Source organism: Bactrocera tryoni, unplaced genomic scaffold (genome assembly GCF_016617805.1).
Source record: "Bactrocera tryoni isolate S06 unplaced genomic scaffold, CSIRO_BtryS06_freeze2 scaffold_102, whole genome shotgun sequence".
Taxonomy (NCBI): Eukaryota; Metazoa; Arthropoda; class Insecta; order Diptera; family Tephritidae; genus Bactrocera; species Bactrocera tryoni.
Window position 1 is genome coordinate 172,653 of NW_024395816.1, and position 6,505 is coordinate 179,157.

A 6,505-nucleotide genomic window follows, 5' to 3' on the forward strand; every position below is an offset into this window, starting at 1 on the left:
TAAGGCTCATTTTTTTACTTAATAAATTTTGCAGCATTTGATTTTGTGATTTTATTAAATCTTGGATCATGTTTTGCATAGTAGACATAAATTGTGTCATACACTGTGTAAGATTTATAATCATAGTTTCAATACCTCCATTTGGAGGATTTTGCGGCAGTTGCATTTGCACACTGTTGCCTTTCACCACATTTGCATAGCTTCCTTGCATATTATTATTAGAAGTAATAGGATTTGAACTTTTTTCTGAGGTTGCTATAATTTCATTACGGGGTGTTTGTAACATTTGGTTACGACGTGATTGAATGCCCTGTGACAACTTCGATTTCAAATCTTTATATACAGGGCAACCTCTGTAGTTAGCAGTGTGATTTCCTCCGCAATTGCTGCATTTTTTATTTAATTCTTCTTTCTTGAGGGTGCATTTAGAAGTGGGATGTAAATCACCACATACCACACAAACACTGCGTAGAGTACAATATGATTTGGTATGCCCATATTCTTGGCAGTTAGTACATTGTACCGGACCATTTCTCTTATGTGGTTCTTCAACAGTTACTCTACGATGCAGCAAATATTTCAAATTATATATTGGATGCGTTTCATTTTTTTTAAGTTGATTTGAGTTCGGCAACAATTCAATTTTAAACATTGGCTGTGGTACTTTGTTTCTATTAAATATATTTACAACTGTTTTAATTCCAAAACCGCATTCTCCCAATGCTTCTTTAACTTCACTAGAGTCTACGGCGGACTCTATACCCTTGATTACAACAACTAGGCCCTTAGAGCTCTTCAGTTGATACGAATAATAATTCTTGTTTTTGTTTGACAAAAATTTAACTATATCCATAAAACTTTTTTCAGTGTAGGACTGAATTTTTGTTTCATCTATATTGCCTTTTTTCAAAGGCACTATATGAAAATTGTTAGTACCTACAATTTTACTTAATTCAGCAACGAGAGCATTACTGCTACGCTCGCGCAAATATATTGGAGGTGGTTTGGCATTAGCGACTGTGGTGGTACCCTTCGCAACGTCGTCTGATCCATTGCTTAGTAAGGCAAATCTATTGCCATTTAAAACTTCCTGTTTATTCTTAATTGGTGAACCGCCTTGAAATTTTTTAGAATTCACCGCTGACTTTAAAGGACTTAATTTCCTTTTTATGTTAATGTAGCGGTCAATGCCAGTTTGTACAGACTGGCTTTTTTTTGTTGGTACACTCTCACCTTGCGTTGTGGTTTTCTTCGTTGCCTGCGCGCTTGCTGGTACCTGCAGACAGGTTGCTGTCAGGGCATTTGTTGTTGCCCGATTGTTGTTTTCGGCTGCTTCTGCTGACTGCGTTCTTTGCTTCGATTCCTTTTCAGCTGATCGCCGCGATGACTCATCATCGCCGTTATACTTTTTACTGCCAGTAGTTGTTGTTGCTGTTGGGTCGACAAAGCTGAAGTAGGCATTTAAGGAATGCCTACGGCCTTGCTGGTGAGGCTGCGAAGCACTCATTATTGTTTGTTCGATTTTTTGTTTTCACTTGTTGATTCGTGCACTATTTGTTTATGTTTATTATTATTAATTTGTGTGCACTGTTTTTAATGTTTGTTTACAATTTAATAAATTGCTGTTTTGTGTTATTTTGATTTTATTATTAATTTTTTTTTTTTTTTTTCGTAAAGATTGAATTCACGGAGCGAATTAAATAACACGTCCGTACACTTTGAACAATCACATTTTCAAAAATGGTGTTTAAAAACTCCAATTCGGGCAAAATTTCTTGCAAATTGTGTCAAAAGTGTACAAGATATAGGGCGAAATGGGTTTTTTCTATGGCTTTTAATAAGATGTCTTGTAAATTTACTATCAGTTTCCTCAAAAACCGTATTGTGAGAATTTTGGAACTTCGAAATTTGCATGGCTTCTAGTTCCTAAATTTTATACGAGTATACTTAATACCGAAGATATTTTGTAAAAATTCACTTTTGTTCGAACCACCTCATGAAACTTGTAGGCAGATAGATAAAGGGGGGCGGCAGAACATCCTTGGTCCCGGGCGCCCGAAGTTGTAGTTACGCCACTGGAAGATACATACATATATACAGTAACAAATGACAAAACAAATAACAAATTTAACATCATTACCCATTCTTAATTTCGTGGAACTTCTTATCATTGTTTTTGTACTGTTTTCTTGTCAATAGATTTGTTTGTTGTTAATTTATAGCACTCGGGTTAAAGATAAACCTCTATAAACGATAAGAATGTGCTCCCTTGAACTCTCGCTTATACAGGTTTGACTGTAGTGTGTTCTGGTGCCAAAAATGGGTAAAATCGCATCAATATTTCCAATAGCCCTTACATGCATCAATAATGGTATAATACAAATTCTATTTCACGAATTAACAAAAGTGTTTACGTTTATGCTTCATCTTTTCAACTCAAAAGAATTACGTCACAACATGGCAGTTGGCGTAAATTTGCTTTCTATCATTATTGAAATACGTATTGAAAAGATATTCGAACTTCCGATTGATTTTATTCAAAAGTGCGCTAGACGCAACCATACACATTTATATACGTACATACATTGTATGTTTATAATATCGGATGAATGTAATCACAAAAACAATTTGTAATATTCACAATAACAATAATAAAAATACGAGAAACCACCACATACGCATACATTTTTAAACAAAATGAAATATTCACAATAGCCACAATTTTAATGCGGGAAACCCCCGAATTAAAGCAATTGTTAGCTGAACATCGTATCATCAGTAGATTCTACTGTGATCGTATCGCTAACGTGAAGACTGAACAAAAGGTACACATTGCACGTCTTGTAAATCGATTCAGTTTGTTTTACGCTTCATTGAAAAGCGGATCGGCATTAAGAAAAGTGAAATATTATTGGCACCTGAAATAGTTGGAAGTCTTCATATTTGTATACATATAAATAAAAACATGTAAGTATATAGTGGAATAAATTTTTAGTTAAGGGGAACAAGGCTAATAATTAACCAAGAAAGGGTTACTAGACCAGCAGTGCACGCGTTTTCACTCTTCCATTTCCGCCCTAGGATCTTGTTAAAATAATGTGTATCCGTTTTTGGCTCCGCCGCTAATTTAGTATTTATATAAAAGTAGTGATAAACGATATTCCACGCTTTTTAATCGGTATGTATTTATTTAAAGATATTTATGTATTTCTTTTGTCTTAACTAGCGTTATTGTTAGTCGATCAAGAACTGCAAGCGATAGCTTGAGTAAAAATTCAGATAACGTGATGACGTGTTTCTTGACACGAGAGGGAGCGGATATGTACATATGTATGTGTAATCGGGTTATTGTGGCGTGCACAAAATACCATTATCTGCAGTCTGCAGTGGCTCACAGCTTATTTCATATAAATAAAAGTTATGATTTTATATTGCCATAAAAGGAAAAATAGCGTCAATTAAAAAAAAAATTAATGAGTATTAGTATACTACTATATTCTGCAATACTTTTTTAATAAAGCAAACAAAGAGAAATTCGAAGAAGTCTTTGTGCGCATGACTTCACTGGCCAAGTGGGCCGAAGGCCAAACTAACTAAGCAGAGATATGCCTTTGCGAGGGAGCTGGAATTCAAGATTTTGACTTCTGGAACACAATAATTTTTGCCGACAAGTTGAAGTTCAACTTTTTTGGCACACAACTAGCAAACATGGTGGTGGCAGTGTTGTGGCATATGCATGTATGTATGTATGTCTGCAGCTGGCGTTGCAAATTTGGCCTTTGTTAAGAATATTATGGAGAAACCGTTGTACCTAAATATATTAAAAGAAAATTTACACCAAAGTGCTGAGAAACAAGGGATACGTCAAAATTTCCGGTACTATCAGGATTACGATCCTAAACGGCAAAAGTGCAGACGTAGTTAATACGGAATTGTTCAATCTAATAAATCCACAGATCTTGTCAATCGTCATGAAACCGATCGATTGCTGTCAAAATAACGCATTTCACATTTCATAATTACAGTTGCATAAAATATGTGACGAATTGTACATTAGAAGGAGTATGGTATTATTATATAATATCAGTATATAATATTATTATATAATATTTTTTTTGTTTATTGAATTTCAAAAAGAAAATATCCCTATGCATGAATAGAGGAATTTAAGCGAAAAAGACGAATTTCAGCGAATTGCCTTGTTATCATATGGCAGCGCTCCATTTCGTCGCAATTGTTAACGCATACATGTCGTTTATTACGAGCATAAAATGTATTTTCTAAAATAAAGGTTTCTTAGATAAAAAACGTGCAAAAAGTGTAAAATATGGATTTATTTAAATGTTTATAGTTTAATTTAATTAATTTGAAGTGAAAAAAGGGCGTGGAGTGTGTAAAACGTGGTGATATAGCTTGTTGAAATGTTCGAATTTTGGGAATATTTTTTAATCAGGAGGACTTCCTCTTTCCAACGGTACCTTCAGATCGCGGCGCCAAAGAAAACGGAAGGCACGATTCCGATTACTTTGGCGGAGGGGTAAAAAACCCGAATTTCCGTATAAATGGAGTATGTACGGATAGGGGAGCTTCTCCAGAGGAGGAATATCTAAAAATAATGTAAAAATAACTAATATTTTTTGAAATATTCACGTTTAAAAATTCAAAAATTTGCCCTAAGGAAACATGTTATTTCTCTATGTTTCACTAAATTTGTTCACATTTTTTACTCTGTATATTTTAATACACACTCTAAGCTTTGAAATAAGCTCACATTTCACATTTATTTTGCAATTTTTCAGCTAAATTTAGTAATTTAAAAATCACTTGTCAAATTCATGGCTGAAAAGTTTAGAGTGTTTATATTTACGAGGAAAACCAGCTTTGCCACACCTTAAAAACCAAAAGTGAAGGATTTTTCAGAGTTTCACAGCGTTTTCTTTGTTTGTACTTTCGAGAGATTCTTTTTTTTTTTATTAACTATAAAAAAACTATAATGAAGATTTTTCAAGCTAAAATTGAATATGTGAACACTTTTCCATATACATACATATATGAATATATGAATAATATGTAATTTATAATTAATTAACACAGATAAGTAAAATCGTGTGATAATACTATAATATGATATATGTACTATAACATTTTTGTATACATATTACAATTCTATACTATAATAAAATCATCTCACAATATTACAAATTGTTTGTTATATTATTATAGAATAATTTATAATTGCGTTTAGAGCTTCTGAATTTTTCTTTGTTCACGTCGTTTGGACATCTCTAAAAAAAAAGCTCTAAAAAAATAAACCTGGCCGAGCGAATACCCGGGGTGACTGAAGTACTTTTGCGTAGTACACCTTTCTGCGTTAAAAATAAAAAATATTTATATTGAGTTTTCGTTATAAAAAGCTATATTTTTTGGTTATCATGCACTCATATTGAAACAAAATTTGAGTTTTCGTACTGTACTGTATACTTTACACTTTATTACGTAATATTGTTATATAATATTACTTATACATATGTATATATAATATTATTATATAATATTACTAATACATGTATATAATATTACTTATTTGCTTAATACATTTAAAAAAGAAAATATCCATATGCATGAATAGAGGAATTTTTGCGAATTGCCTCATCATCACATGGCAGCGCTCCATTTCGTCGAATTTTTGGTAAACAAATGAGGTTCAAACGAGTGTAAAATGTAATTTTTAAAATAAAGATTTTTTAGATAAAAAACCTGCTAAAAGTGTAAAATGTGGATTTATTTAAAAGATTATAGTGTAATTTAATTAATTTAAAGAGAAAAATGTGAATAAAGTGTGTTTAACGTCGTGAAATAGCTTTTTTTTGCGAATTTTGGAACTTTAAGGTCGAATATCTTGTAAACTAAGCGTTTGCGGTACCTATAACTCTGTATATTTTTTAATCAGGAGGACTTCTTCTTTCCAACGGTACCTTCAGATCGCGGCGCCAAAGAAAACGGAATTGTGCCCATATAGGTTGTTCCGAATGATCCTTAAAACATTTCCTACAACTTAAGCAATAATATAGATTTTAGCTTGATGACACAAAGTGCAACTCTTGTCAAAATTGGTTTAAATTGACAGCCCTCATAAGGGGTATGCGAGGTATACGAGGGAACCCATGTCCTCGGGTAAAAAACGGCCTTTTTCAACAATATTTTTCTCATATGAAAAATTAAATATTTTATTAGGTTTTTTTATTGTTATAAACATACACTATTAACAAAAAAAATTCTGAAATTTTTGGGGAAGGATATTTTAAACTTGGCCATTGCGACGCCATTTCCGATGACTCCTCGGAAAAAAGATGCGCCCGCGTTGGCAGGATCACTCCTTACAGGATCATCTAAAGTGAAAAAATATGACACCCTTGATGTTGGGGTATCCGGATTATAGATATTTTTTTAATGGTTATTTGCGGGAAAGAAATTTGACACAATTAACATACATTTTTAATTCAAA